This window comes from Taeniopygia guttata, chromosome 2 (genome assembly GCF_048771995.1).
Source record: "Taeniopygia guttata chromosome 2, bTaeGut7.mat, whole genome shotgun sequence".
Lineage (NCBI taxonomy): Eukaryota > Metazoa > Chordata > Aves > Passeriformes > Estrildidae > Taeniopygia > Taeniopygia guttata.
The window spans coordinates 38,252,373-38,268,159 of NC_133026.1; the positions used below are offsets into that span (position 1 = coordinate 38,252,373).

At 36.9% G+C, this 15,787-nt stretch overlaps 1 long non-coding RNA gene across 2 annotated transcripts in view; it reads left to right on the plus strand.

The window, feature by feature from the left end:
* LOC101233878 (ubiquitin-conjugating enzyme E2 E2) overlaps nt 1-15,524 on the plus strand; it is a 199,251-nt gene extending 183,727 nt beyond the window's left edge. For both annotated transcript variants that reach the window (XR_003958591.4, XR_003958590.3), the window contains exon 6: nt 14,734-15,524. This is a non-coding gene — a long non-coding RNA (ubiquitin-conjugating enzyme E2 E2). The remainder of the gene's footprint in view (nt 1-14,733) is intronic.
* The last annotated feature ends 263 nt before the right edge of the window (nt 15,525-15,787 follow it).

Consider the following 15,787-nt stretch of genomic DNA (forward strand, 5'->3'; position numbering starts at 1 on the left):
TTTTTCCTTAAAGCGATAATCTGCATGTTTTGCTACTATCAGAAACTGCTTCAGAATCCAATCTGATTTTTTTTTTCTTTCTCATTTAACATCTTATCAGCTTTGTTCAGTTTATCAAAAAGGATTCTTAGGCTTTCCTGTGCCCAAGTACGTGCTTTTGTGGTTTCTAGTGAAATTTTGTTTCTTTTTTGAACATTTTTGTCAAGACATATAGAAGACAGGAAAATTATAAGTACTCCTTATAAATACTCATTAAAATTATAAATACTCATTCTTTAATAATCCATATTTGACTATATTTGTCAACTGTGATGAATATTCTGGAAAATTACTGAAATACTTTTAAGTTGTTAAAACAATATTAATTTGTCCCATTTTATGGGGCTGGCTAAGCCCTGCTATTTTGATTCTTTCCTGGCACCCACAGGCTACCAGGTGCAATGTCACAACACGGTACTATCAGACATAGAACAAAACAATCTCATTTTCCCATATATCCTTTTTGTAAGCAGCAGAGGGTCATGTAAACAACGAAATTGCTCTGTTGTCTGAGATTATTTATATTCTTTAGCTTGGAGCTGTTTTTTCCCTTTTCTTCAGAGTTTGTATACTGTACTCTGTCAGGAAGTGGGCAGGTTTCTGGGTTGTTTCAGCACAATGGAAAACACTTTCTTTGTATCTGAAGCAGGAAAATACTCTATGCCATGTCACTCAAGCGTGGCAATAAGTAACACAGAGTAAATGAAAGTTAAAGTAGCCAGGAATTAGTTCAGGGAGTAATGTTCTTTGGTTTGTTCTGAGTTGCAACATAACCTTTCTGTTTCTTTTTACATCTCTGACATGGGCTGTCTCCAAACGGGATGAGCTCACTCAGGAGGCTCTGGTTCAGCAAAGACAAAGCGCAGTGAGAGGTTGCTCTGGTGCCTCAGTGCTGCTGGACAGGGAGCAGAGCAAATGTGTGTTCAGCATAAAGACCATCCTAAGAAGTTGTCCTAAGGGAGCATGAAAGGAAAATCCAGCATAAAACTGATGGAGTTTGTTCTCTCAGTGAGTGTAGAATGACTGCATCAAAGGGGGGACTGTCTTGAGAAAAATATGAGCAAAGAGATCCCATCAACTATGACGAAGTTCTTTTTGCAAGAAAGTACTTGTGTGTCTATAAATACTGTATGTTCCCCTCCCTGTTCTGCAGAACCTGCTACATAGGTAAATTTACATATTTGCACTGATTGTATCATAGAATCTAGAGCTGATATTTACAATTTCTTGGTAGCTCATCAGTGCTTTCTCTTTCCATTCCTTTTAAAAGATACTTTACTATACGAGCTATGCTGTAGTGTGTATACAATACTAACTTCTATAGTTTGAATCACTTACAGCTTCTCATATTCTCAGCTGAACACACAGTACCAATATGTTAAAGGCATTCAGGCACCTAAAGCTTCTGACTGTCATCTGGCAGGGTTTTCAGTACTTCCCATGGGATTTACACATCTGAAGTCTCACTAGGAGCCTCTCAGCACTGCCAGGAAGAGACTTGCTATACATCTGGTCTTTAAATATTTGCAGACACATACACCTATATATCTTCAACTCTGGACATGATCTATAAACATGGTATTAAACAGATGTAAATGCAAGAAATGCAGCAGCACATTATGAAAATTGCATATAGATATGCATTGAAATAGAATTAATTTTCTTTGCTATGAAAAGCTGATGAAACTGTTACAAGATTTGTTCTTATCAGTTGACTAAGTCCCCTCAATATGAACTCATGGCTGTGGGGATTATTATAACAGCAGGGAAAACATTTGTGAACTGTCATCCCTTTAGTAGTTCTCAGGAAAATATGTCTTGGAATATCTCCTAATTATGTGTGCAGGGGGAGGAGGCTTGGATCAGGATTACTATTGATGTTGGCCTAAATCATTGCTCTTTTCAGTTGCACTTTGACAACACCTTATGGGTAGAAGACCATTATTTGTGAACATAGAGGCTTTTAGTGTGTTTAGATTTAGGCTATTCGAAGCTCACAAGACTTCATTAAAAAGATTAACACAACTATAGAAGTAAAATTGTTTAGAAATACTTCATTTTAAACCGCCCATTATAGTTTCAGAAGTCTACAGTCTGTTTAATTTTTTTTTTTTCCTGAAAAGTGTCTAGAAATATTTACATGAGAAAATTGGTGGGTTTATGTAATTTAGAAAATGAATGGTAGAGATTATTTTTTAAAAATAAATTCTGGATTTTGTGGTATCCAAGGCATGATGAAGTCATTAGCTATAGTTCCAGATGCCAGTCACACACACACACTTACCCTGTTCTTTTTTTATTCTGATGTATCTGGAACTCTGCGAAGAATAATGAGTAGAAGGAGCACAGTCACTCTCTAGCAGAAGACTAGGCTCCTCATTGAGTCAGGTACATTGCCTGCAACTGCTCATCCCTCAGTGGTTCAGAGAAAAGTATAAAAATCCTTCAAAGTACTTTACTCACACAGTAATACACAAGAGAGGAAATTCCCTCCTAGCTACAGCTAAGAATCAATTATGTGTTGAAGGATGAGCAGTACAGCCTTTGCAATGGTAGCTCAGGTGGTGCATGGCTACCAAACTTGCTAATTCTTTTTTTAGTTCACTAAATCACTTTCTAGTATTTCTACACTTTATGTTTTGTATGTGCTTAAAAATTTGATGTATGAAGCATCTCCTCTTAACTTTGGCTAAATGTGGTGGGGTTTTGTTTGTGTTCTTTTCTTGCCGTGGAAAAGAAAGAAGACCACTTTTTTTTTTTTAATCTTATTTACCAAATGACCTGTCACATCTTATTTTGTGTTCGTTTTTTTTTTTTCCTTCTCGAAGAAATCACCTTAGATTTCAACCATTTTTAAATGGAAAAGCTTTGACCATACTGTTAATGATTTCTTGTCCTTTTCAATAATGTTTCTGCTCCTAATTTGTTTTTGCTTTAGGAGATGTGAGAAAAATTGAACTTCAGACATAATAATACCTAACCATCAGTTTATTAAATGTCATCTGACTGAATCAGGGATTGACTAAAATTCAAATCAGTAAAGAAGCTTTGTACATCTGTGACAAGAAATTAATGTAAAGGGATGTAACTGGCACTCATAAGAAAAGAGTCTTGTCACAACACTTAACTGTTCCTCATTTTTATTATTCCTCAGAAAGAGTTTCTAAAACATCTAGAATAAAGTCTTATCACAAAATGGAAGTAAAACTGGAAAAATATACACCTGAGTTTCAGGTTTGGTTTTTTTTTACATGAAACTTATAAAAGCTCTATGATAAATATACATACCAGGCTTTTAAAAGTTGGTTGATTTCTGCTCAAGAAGTTTCTGCACAGAGTTTCTTTAAACTTGGGCTCAACCATCATTAAATTAAAAGTCCTTGAGAAAATGCATGAGTGATGGATGCTACAAATACAAAAGGTTACAATTCATTTTCTTTCCAATAAACATGTGCAATTTAAAATACTACCAGTGGAGGTTTCCTATGCCCATTAGCTCAGAGCGAAGACAGATACTCTAGTGAATACACGTAATAAATCTTTATGTGAACCAAGACCAAAATAAGTCAGCAATGTTAAATGTTTAACAACGTGAAGTATTTAAATAAAGTTATTTGTTATTTCTTATATATTAAATACAGATTTCCAGCTTAATTTCAGTGAGTTCCAAGATAAAAAGTAAACTGCATTTTAAAATACACTCTAATATTTTTCAGTCATTAAATATATTTTCTTTGTTTCATGCAGGTTTTGTCTGCCAATACAGACGTCTTTAATCACATTGGAATTTTTTTTTATGAAGTAGATACATCACTTGCAGGCTTAACCCATTCTACTAAATATATTTTTCTCACTAACATACCTGTATACATTTAAAGTAAAAATACATAAAACTAGAAAATCAACAGATTTAGACATCACATTCTAATTTCAGAATAATTTAATACAATATTAATTATTCCCAGTCAATAAAAATAGCTCAAATCTCAGATGGTGTAAACTGGCATCAGTCCTGCTGAGCTTTTACAGTCCAGATTTTTCATTTAGACTTTGTTCCATTTTTCTAAGTGGGGGTTTGTTTTGTGTTTTTGTTGATTTTCTTTTTTTCCCTGTGTACCTTTTTTAACATGAATGCAAGGACAGATTTTCAAATTTCTTGCCATACATTTCTAACTGCCTATGAACCACCATCAGGAACCTAATTAGCATGACTATTTTTAAGACTGATTTTCCTGTTCCTAAAATACAATTAATTTTTGTCTCACCATAGAAATCACGCTGCTCCGCATGCCTTAAGCTCCTGAAAGGAAGCCTGCTACATTTGGCGAACAGATTCGCAATAAGAATGTTGAGTCAGTCCTGAAAAGCAAAATTTATAAGCTTGGATATATTGGCTATTAAATCATTTAGTCTCTCACTTTCTTGTGTAAGATTTCAGAAATTAGTATTCCTGAGTCATCCAGATTCTACCTTCAGAGATGATTTACACTGCTGCAAGACATGTCTCTCGTATTTTGCATGGCTAATTTTCTATTTTATTCAGCAGGGGAGGAGGAAACGGTTGTTTGTTTTTTACAGTTTTGCAGATCTATCAAAGGCAACAAATAAAACAAATTATGTGCAGTGTGTGTTTCAGAATCCCTATTTTCACAGCAAATTAAGTTCAGGTGCATTAGATGGACTTGTAGACAGCTATTTAAATACCAAAATATATCATGCAATTGTCCCAAATTTAAGGATAGGCTGTACTGTAAGATTTCATATTCATGTGGGATACAGAAATAGAGCTTTGATTAGTAAATTGTTTGTAGAATTTTCCATCTGTACAAGGCTTAGAAAAAGGCCCTTCTATGGAGTGGAGCATTTACAACTCCAAGATGAATTTGATTTCAGAAAATTCTCAGGGGCTGGAATCCTTGTTGCTTGGGTTTTTATAATATTGATTAAATAAAGTGGCTGTATAAAGTGGCATGAAAGTAGAACTTATTGTAAGACATAATATTATACTAGCAGAAGGAATTCCATAATGACCTTTTGTGTCTTTTCCATCTCTACCTTGAGCTGCTTTTTTCTACGGCTCAATCTCTGAACTCTTTATGCCAATGTCTGAAATCATTTTGCAAAGTGATTACCATTTAGTCAGGCATGCCACTGGAGTCAATGTGACCCCTCAGGCAGGAAAGATAAGATTTCCAAATAAAGTTATTTTAACTTATATAGTTACAAAATAAGAAATTATCGCTGTAAAATATCACAAATTCAATCTTTTTTCAGCATTGCCATGTAGCTTCATTACAACTAATCCAAGAGTAGAACTTACCCTCATGATGAGTGATACTTATTTTGTTTAACCTGTTTTTTCCTTCTAGTCCTATTAGAACCTGTTCATAATTAGGCATAATTATATTCGTGTTCTGCAGTTACTCTAAAAGTGGATAGTCCAGTTGGTTGCTAAAATGGGGTTATTTTCTCACTCATGTGCTGATTACCCAGTCATTACCTATATAGGCAGGGGATGGAGAGGCCCGACTGCTTTTTGTGTTATTGGGTAACAGTAGGAGGTGTGCTCATGCAAGGCACACCTAAGCTCCTATTCCTGTTCCAATGGATGTTCAACCTGCCAAGGGATTTCAGGCCCTGGGCTATGAATGAGTTTCATTTAGTAAGCCTTAAAAGGGATAAATTTCTCCACTAACCCCGCCTTCTGTAAATAAAGGCGTCTTGTATTCTTTTGACATTTTTATGGGATTCTTAATAGCAGTTTTGGATTTAAATTTGACAAATTAATAATGAGGTTTGGATTTAAATTTGACAAATTAGTGAAGAGATTTAATTGGTCAAGAAGGGGAAAATCAGATTAAACCAAAATATGCAGCATTCAAGCACATGTAGGCTTTTCTATTTTCTAAGGATGAATTGCGATAAATGTATAAAGGGATGGATTCAAGAGCAGGGTTCAAGATTTTTGATATTGCTCACATTCAAACACTCTTCTAAGAGTGAAAATATCTTTAGGACTCATTTTTGTCTTAGTGTCTAGAAGCCTCTCAGTGTCTAAAAGACCAGACCATGCAGTAACACCTCCTCCCTTCCTGTCTTCTGGGAGTCCACATGGTAAGTGGATCCTATAGGAGCTCCTGGCTTTCTTGCAGAGCAATCTACCTTTGGTACATGTGATTATAGGATGTCTAACCCCTCACAATGCATGGTCACAGAGAATAGCTTTACCCTCAGTTTCTTAGGGGTTAAACTGTTTGCTCAGGATATGTAAGACCCATAGGTCAATCCTTTGCCTGGGGGAGGTGATTAATGGGAAATAAGGAGAGAAAAATCCAGAGACACAAGCATTCCTACAGAATAGCTATCCCTCTCTTAGTGAATCTTCAAACACATGAAAAAAATCACATCCACAGTGCTTTTCTGAAAATACAGTTATGACCCTATGGATAAAAGCCAGTTTAATTATGGGTCTTAGCATTTTGGTTGCTTGACAACATGTTGAGATCCGAGGGCTGTGATTTTCTTATTATCCGGTCACAACCATCTTCCACAAGGTAAATGCATATTGCTGTAGCTTCTTCAAATTTTATCAAACCACATGCCATGTAATGTCTTTCAAATTAAGTTCTACAGTTACTAACGTTTTTATTAATTTTTTTCTAATAGCAACGATTGCTTCTCAATTGAGTAAGTTATTATGAACAGACACATTGCTAATGTATCTGTGCTTTTAATATTGAGACGCATCCAAGCATCAAAGTGAAGTGTGTTATTTTAGAATTTTAATTGTTCCAGAATACTGGCACATCTAATAGGTGCATGTTCTTCCTTAATTAAAGATAACTCTTCAAGATCAGTACACTGTGCCTTGCTGAACTTTGATTGCCTCAGCTAACTCCCAGTCAGCCAGTAAAGTTTATAGAAATTCTGCTAAAAACTGAAGACTGAAAAAAAAATCTTTCTCTTTAAGCAAGAATGATTTCCCTTGGCAAGATACAGAGATGAATCACTGCCAACACTTTCCTTTAAGAGCTGCGTTAATAAAATTGGGCCAGATAATACTCCTTATTTCTGAAACATCTTTTTCTTAGGCAGCCTCATATTTCACACCAGTGTGTGGTAGGTAGCCTGACAGCAATCAAACACAAGTCTAGAGAGAGGAATGAATTTCTCCCTCCATGCTTACAAAATGGGTATTTTAGTAAATGGATGTTTTCTAAACTAGATTTGAAGAGTTCTTTTATTTTTGAAGATAGGTAACTTTTTTTATCGAGACAACAGTTTGGACATTGTAATCAACTCACGTTGATTATGCAAACTTAACAGAAGTCAAATGTATTTCTGGCAATTCTACAGTGCTCAAAATTTAGTCTGGCTTCACAGATGAGAAGTAAGGCACCACTGTAAGACCACTTGACTTTCTTTCTACATATATTAGAATGTCTCTATTGAATGTTGAGAAGTGAGCAGATAAATCTGCAAAACTAGCTCCTGAAATGAGAAGCAGACTTCATTATATGAAGTTTCTACCATGAACTATAATTTCTAAAATTGATATTAGCTTCACTGACTTTTTTCCTAGTAGGCATTTGATCTTTCTGGAATTTGCTCCTTTCTCCTCTAGTGACAACCATTTTTCTTTACTGGAAAAACTAATTTTATTTGTTCTCTTTTTGTAATACAGTGTTCATTGATCACTTTATGATTCTTCTCTATTGCTTCCAAAGAGCCCCGCAAATGGTTAAATACGTTCTATGTGGATAGTTGAAATTGTGATTTTGTCGGGAGTAAATTGCAGTTCAGTTTGTAGGCTGTGTAAAGCAATTCAGAGCCCTGCTACCACCCTTTGTTCTGCCCTGAATCACGCTGTTGTTCCAGTTCGTGCGCGTGTGTTGATCAGGCTCCCAACCGCGAGCTCGTTTTATTGCTGCACAAACAGGGATTAGCGCTGCCGCGCTCCTTTTCACTCGTGCCCTGGGTTTGAGCACTCTTTTCAAAGGTGAAAGGTTAGTGGAGTAATTCAGTGGGCCACTTTACCTGTCTCTGCCCTCAAAGAATTACTTAGTCTGTGCATTATTATTAATGATAGCAAAAGAGAGCAACACTGCTGGTCTAAGATCACTGAAGGATGCTGTGATGCATTTCACATATCTCATTTTCTACATCAAGACTCACACTATCCTTGACATGGTCTTCTAGGAGTTCACTGAGTTAGAAGCAGGTGATATGTGGCTAACTATGAAAACTTCCCGAGGCAAAGTGACACAATAAATAAAATTACTCACAAACAATTCATCTTCTCTTAATTAATACTCCCTTCCTCTTGGAGTACTAAATTGTTCTGTGACATGTTTGGTATAGCATGTCTCACTGCTGCCTTTGCAGTTTTCACTGACTGGTCTTTTTGTAACACTAACCTGGATACCACTGAAAACAAGTAAGAAAGTATAATAACATATTAAATAATTTTTAAATTAAGAGTGGTTTTGGTTTGAACCAAACTGTCACCATTTGCTGTTAAGAAAACAGGTGTTTTTGGTGAAGTGTTAGTTTCTGTGCTTGTCCCAGTCCTAACTTTATTTTTTTTTTCTTTAGTTTGCCTTTTGGCTCTTAAACATTGGTACAATATTAAAACCAACAAAAATTGGATTCCAAAATCTTGGCTTTCACTGCAAGCCAATGTGGGAATATATTCTGTTCTGCACTGCTGTTTGCTATGAAAGCACCAAACAAAATGTAGTTACTGAAAATGTGAACTTTTATTCATGGGGAGGTTTGGTTTTGGGGTAACCAATCCTGCCTGTACTGCTGTATAAAGATGACTCCAATGCAGGTATCCTGTGTATAACATAGGGAGCACACTGAATTTTCCCTTTAAATAAGAGCTCAAGCACTCCATACTTTAATTGAAAAATAAATACAACATAATATCTGGTAAGAGAGGCTGTCCTAAAAGAAATTAACAAAAGACAGTAGTATTCCCTAAACCAAAAATTCTTCTAAATGTGTAACTGAAGTTAAAATAACTAGAAAATTACTTCTTTGTTTCATGTCACACATCCTGTCCAAAGAATAGGAAACATTTAATTTTTGCTGACTGCTGTTTCAGTACAGGTAGTTCTGTAGAGCCTCTCAATGGGGTACTCTCATAGCTGTGAGCATGAGGTCATTTAGTTCAGAAGAAGGAATAAGACCTTTCAAATTACATATAACCTTTGGAAATTCTTCCACTTTTAATTCTGCTCTTCAGCTGGAGCCCAGCTCTTTCCAGCTTGATACAAAGCTGAATCTAAACTGGACCAAGAAAAAAAGTATGTTCTAAATATTTGGCTGAAGAAACTTGAGATTTTTATAGGTTTTTAGGTTTTAAGGTACTCCAGAAATCTTCTGAGAACCCACTTGTGGTGGTGTAATAACTGGCTCCATCAGCTGTTCTCTGTTAAAACTGCAAAATACTGCAATGGAAATAAAATTCTACTTTATAAATGCTCATAAAAATATATAAAATGCATACAAACACCCGTAATGTACATTTTAAGTCTAAATGTGTGTCTCTTTAACCATGTTGGCATTACCGATTGGAATTTCATTGCATACTGTGTGGTTGATGGGGAAGGCACATTGAAATCAAGCTGTTAAACACACCATCTCCGTTTTTTATTTCACTAGAGTATGTTTGCTGTATTTTTAAAAGAGCATTGCAAAGCCCAGGAGATGAATTCTGCTCTGAAATTGCTATTTGCTGACATAGAAATAGCTGTAAAAATACAAGCTGAGAAAAATACAGTGCAGCAATATATTTTCATTTATTTGGGGGGAAAGTAGTTTTTAAAGAAGAATTATAGTCTGCCTTCTGAATGATAAAGCAGTTTAACTAGCATTAAACACAGCTGAAATTTTGTAATGACCAAACCTCAGCTCATCCAAATCCCCAATAGCATTAACTCCCTGGAACTGAACTGTAAATTTGATTAGCCTTACAATAGACATGAGACACAAATGTTCTTCCTTATACAGTCATATTAAGTGGCTGCAAAAGAAGATGACAAGGTATTGTGGAGCAGTGCATATAACGTTTTTAAGCTAGGGACAAGCTCCAGTTCACCCAGCTTTCAAAATCACATAAATACAGGGCAATTTCATGAATTCTAATATAACATGAGGATTACATATGGTGAGGTGAGGAGGGATTTAGCAGCTGCAGTCTTCCTGTAAATCATCCAGAAGATTTTTTTCATAGTCTAGTTCTTTAGATTGACATTTTACTTGTAAACTACATTGCTGAACCATAGCTTCTTTTCTTGCCTGTATAATATGGTGCCTTTTTAATATATTTTCATTACTGATGCACTGTCCTCTGATGTGAAATTTGATCCTGTAATTCCTGGTGTGTTAATATTTCACATGGAGTTAATCAGAATACAGGATAAAAAATTTCCTTCACACAAGTTAAAGGTTATGGAGGAATCCCAGGGTGGGTTTTTAGAAGGAACAGTAAATTACAAGTTCTAAAGATTTCTGGGTCCACAGAGTTGCAGCAGCTCCTCCAGGCTGGCACAGCCACCAGCACCCCAAAGGCTGGGAAGCCCATTCCTGCCCACACGACAGGGAAGGAGCTGTGCACAGAGGGTGCCATCCCAGCTCTCAAGCCAGCCACCACACATCTAGCGATCTCTTGCCAGGCCATGAGTTGCATAGATATGCTTTTTAATTAATTTATTGTGGGGTTATTTTAATTTCTTTCACACGATTGTTTCACCAACACATTCCTGGCATAGCTTTATACTCCTATCCCCTGGTAATTGTTGTCATTTGGACACAGTCCTGTTTAGAGTAAAATTCTGAAATTAACCCTGATTCATTGATGAATCATGCTACTTCTTTAAGGAAAAAAGACAGTAAAAACTAGAGCAGTTGACTAGTTATAGAAACAAATTTCTAGCATCAAGATTAAAACCGCAGAGATATACAAATGGAAAATAAAGCTTTGTGGTAGTGAGAAATGGAAACAAAAGAAAAATGTTGTTATGAATTTTGAGATCAAATTTTCCTTTTCATCTCTTACTTAGATAGTTTATGCAGTGGTTGTTTTATAAATACATATTTGGCCCTACTAATGGATATTTCACAATAACCCTTAAACAGTGCAGCCCAGCTGAGCACCAGGTGGTGCTCAGCCATGTGCCACATAGCATAGGGAGGTAAATGGGGACCATTGTTTCTTCCTCATACTTGTAGGATTTCTTCCTCGTACTTGATATTTTGTAGGTCTTGGGCACTATAACAAAAGCTTGTGCATGTTGGGAGTTAAATAAGTTAATTGTTTTAATTAAGATGCTTCAATTTATCTTGTAATCTCTGTGTTACGGCCTGTCATGGTGCATTACGCAGCAGTGGTGACTTGTGACACATGAAGTGTTGAGAGCTGTGTCTCCTTGGACCTGCTGGCTGGAGCTGCCCACACAGCTGCAGGGAGGGACCAGTGGCATTTCTGGAGCCCACACACTGTCCTTACATCCCGTGGCACAAATGCAGTGTGCTGCTTCAAATTGGCTGCTGCGCCCCTGGTTGGGCAGCTCTGGTCTGAAGTTTAAATTTCCCTCCTCGCCAGCTGTCCTGGCTTCCCAAACAAAGCAGTTGTGCCTCCTGATGGCTTTATGGCTTCACAGCAACTGCTAAAATAAGCCAATTCTTCAAGCACCTATTAAAGTGCCCTTTTTAAAGTCCTCATAAATATTTACATGTGACACTGCTCCAGACCCTCTGACGGAGATGTGAAATAGCTGAGCCTCACTGTCAATAACTATTTTTCTGTTCTTGAAATAAACTCATTGCTCTCAAATGAGCAAGTGGCTTTCCCAAACTGTGGGTTTGGTTTTTTATTTAGTATTGTTATAACCAACAAAATACACAGCCAAACTGAAAAAAAAAAATCAATGTTGTTGCTGTAATTACTGAAAGTACCTTTTAGTAGCATTCACTTGGCAGCTGGCTGTGGGTGCAGCTGGTCCTGCTCATGCTACAGCAAGCAAGGACCTCTCTTTGCTTCCACAGTCCTGCTTCATACAGGCAGACACCAGTGGAGGGAGGCACTGGCTTGGGAGAAGCACCTGAGATGATTGATAGTTGATTCTCAGGTCTCTCAGCAGGAATTTACACACTTACAACAAAAGCTTTGTAGATCTCAGGCATCTTACAGGCTATCACCTTCACTCTTTCAACTGCCAAACAAAAGACTGCAGAGACAAAGGCTTGAACACATGGATAAATAAACAGCCCAGTTCTGTACATTATTGGACTTGAACAGATTTCCATACCTTGCAAAGAATGCCTCTCACTGATTCTCTCACCCCAAAGGAAAGGAGACACTGTCCCGTGCTGGAAGGAGGTGGGGGAAGAGCCTGTACCTTCCAAAGCCTTGTAAAGATGTATGGTTTTGAAATACTTTCTTGCTCCTAAAAGGAGATATAGATGAAACCCCACACTAGGAAACCAAATGTTCTAATTATCATCCAGGTTTGGGAATGATGATGTGATCCTCACTGTTCGTGCAGTATATCAAGAAAATCAATTTACAGCTCTCAATGTGAAAGACATGCTTTCGCAGAAACATTTATCCTGCACATGAAAAAAACTTCCAGATTTGAGCTAGATAAACCTTTACTACAGCACATCCCTGTTCACTGACTCATACAAGATTTTATAAAGATCTCAGAAGCATCACTTTAAATACACACTGAACCTCAGTAAGAACTTCCTGCATTCCAGATGGTAATGCTGTGATATTCCTGCAACCCTTCCCAGCCTGAGGCTTCAGAGGCCAAACCCCACCTTTCCCTACAAGCACGAAAACCAGGATATGCTTCAAATTTTGCTTCAAAGATTCCTTTCAAGTTCAACCATTAGTCTCCATTTCTCCATGAGTCTGTGGAAGTGTTTCTTTGCACAGGGACCTTGTGTCTGAGGAGGATGTGGGAATTTGCAGCAGTGCTCTCACACTCATCCCCAAGCTGCCATTACACTATGACAAGGTTTCCCTGTTGCTATTTAGGGAAATCTTTTGTGAAGAGAAATGTTGTCCTTTCCTGGATCTCAGGTTCCCCATTTACCCTGCAGTGCTTCTCAAACCTCATTCCAGCCACAAATAACTTTTTGCTACTTAAGAGCCTGTACACTGTTAACCTCCTACTTGCACAGGACAAAATCCCTCAGATAATCCCCTATACAGTTTTTCTCCCTGTTTGTGGATTCAAAAGTGATATACATTCCAGTCTACAGCTTTTAAATTTAATCTTAGACCAGATACACTTATTTTACACACATGCATGTAAAAATAATCCAGTCCGGGCCTCAGTGACCTCCTCTGGATATATTAAGATATTAAAGGTAAGCACATGCAGTAAGTGCTTGCAGGGCTGAGACTACAGGGATTTAGTACACTGGAGTCACAGTGATTACTCGTCCTACTAATTTAGAAGTTGCAAACTTAACATTCAAATCACAGGCTCTTCCTGAAAGTGCAGGTTGTGCATGGAAAGCAAAAGATTTTTTTTTTTATTAGATATTACTCACTAATATTCGGTGGGATTGGCAGTCAGCCAATCAAAACATTTTTGGCTAAGCCAATATGTTTCCCCTATCATAAACGCTTATCATCAACAACCAAACAAAAAGCCCAGATTTCCTTTGCTTGACATAAGGCCTGACATCTTGTCCTGGGAATTTCCGTGGTTAACAGTGCAAGCACCAACCACTCTCAGATTTCAACTGTACTGAGAAAGCTGATGCACAGATTGTTCAGTGGCACCATCTTCAGACAACAGAGCTGATTAATACCTGGCTTTCACAAGAAGTTATCTTCCTCTGTCCTAAGTCAGGGAAAACTGTGGTATCAGTGTCTCTGGACTTGCAGAGTACAACCTCAGACCATTTACTGTCGCAGCAGAAATATCAAGAGCATGTGTTCCCCTCAAAAAACAGGGAAGCTATACATTTTGTCTACTTAAAATGAGAAAAAACGTTGTCTGCAAAAGAAAACTGTTGATGAAATACAAACAGTTATGGGAGTGTCTTGTATTGGATTGGTTTTTTTAGGTGACTGATTGGTTTTCATTAATTATTTGTGAAGAAATTCATAGATCCAGACCATGTAATGCAGCATTCTATTCATAGGAACGCTCAGAAAAATCCCATAAATTAAATTAAAAATCCCAAAGTATGGAATTAACTTCTCTTCCTTTGAAAATAGTACTTGCTGCCCTAATTTCTTACATTTCTTTGTGCTTTACAATTAAAGTAATTAAAAAAAAAACAAAGCAATATTCAACCTGATAACAGAATTAGAGCTTATACTCTTCTTAAGCAAGAATATGAATAGTTGTGGGAATCTAATACCATAAATAAGTTACATCACCTGAAGGTGAGTTTTAGCCCAAAATAAAATTATCAGAACTTTTTTTTTTTTTTTTGTGGGGTAGTACTTTAGAAAATTGTTTCAGTTATGTGTTTACGAGATATGTACAACTAATTGCCATCCATCCCACCTTCATCTCCTTCCTTCCCTCCTTTGAAAACAAGGCATCATATGTGGGCACCTTGTTAAACCTAAGAGAACTGAATGAATGTGGATCTAAAAATAGCTTTTTCGTCCTCCTGGGGCTGATATGTGTTTCACGGTTTGTGTTTCCTTTTCAGCTGACCCCCTGGTTGGAAGCATTGCCACTCAGTACATGACTAACAGAGCAGAGCACGACAGAATGGCCAGACAGTGGACCAAGCGATACGCCACATAGGAACCTCCTCTAGGATTTGCTGGACCTGTGCAAGCACATTCACTAAGTGCATCAATAGCCCTTCCCTTCATTCTTATTTTTTATTAAATCTTGAACCATTTTGTGACAAAAGGTCGTCCTTACTTCCTTTTTTGTTTGTTTGTTTCATTTTGGTTTATTTTTATTTTTATTTGTTCTGGGTTTTTTTGTTCTGTTAACTTGAAAGTTGTTTCCCTCAAATGTAGACAGGGAATTTTGGTTATCAGTGCAAAGAATGTTGGATCTGTAATAGTATAGAGCTTTATCAGAAAGCTTTGTATTAATGTGTGGGGTTTTTTTTTTCTTTCATGTGGTTTTGGGGAAAACAAACAAATTCAGAATTATATCTCATTTCTACTTAAATGTAGTGTTTAGGGTTATTTTTTTGTACTGAAGTCTTTAATGGTGGGTGCATGCTACTGGGAACAAGTTTTGTATAAAAGCTTAAAATCAAGAATCACTGTGCATTACTAAGACTGTGTTTATCACTAGCCTTCTGTTTCCCACACAAAAGGCTATTGCATTGAACAAATTAATATGTATTTTGATTTACTTAAAAAACAAAAAAAAAGTGCTTGTAAATTTCTTAGGGACCTGCCACTTTTGACTGTGGATCAGTTGATGTACACTTGTATTATTAAAGCACTCAATAAAACACTGTGGCTGATAAATGCACTTCTTGCAGGACAGTGCTTTTGCGTTTATGCAGCATAGGCTGCTTAGTCCTCACATAATACAACTGCAGGTTAAAAAACTATCTTTAGACCTGAACTATTCACTTCTTCTCGACAATGCATTTCTTAACTTATAATTCTTCATTGTGTCTTTCTTCATATACAGACATATTCCAAATTTCAAGGCCTTTCTTTCATATGTCTGTGCTCAGATTTGCTATTCAGAAGCCTCTTGCTGCATCTTTTACACTGTGGCTTCACTAT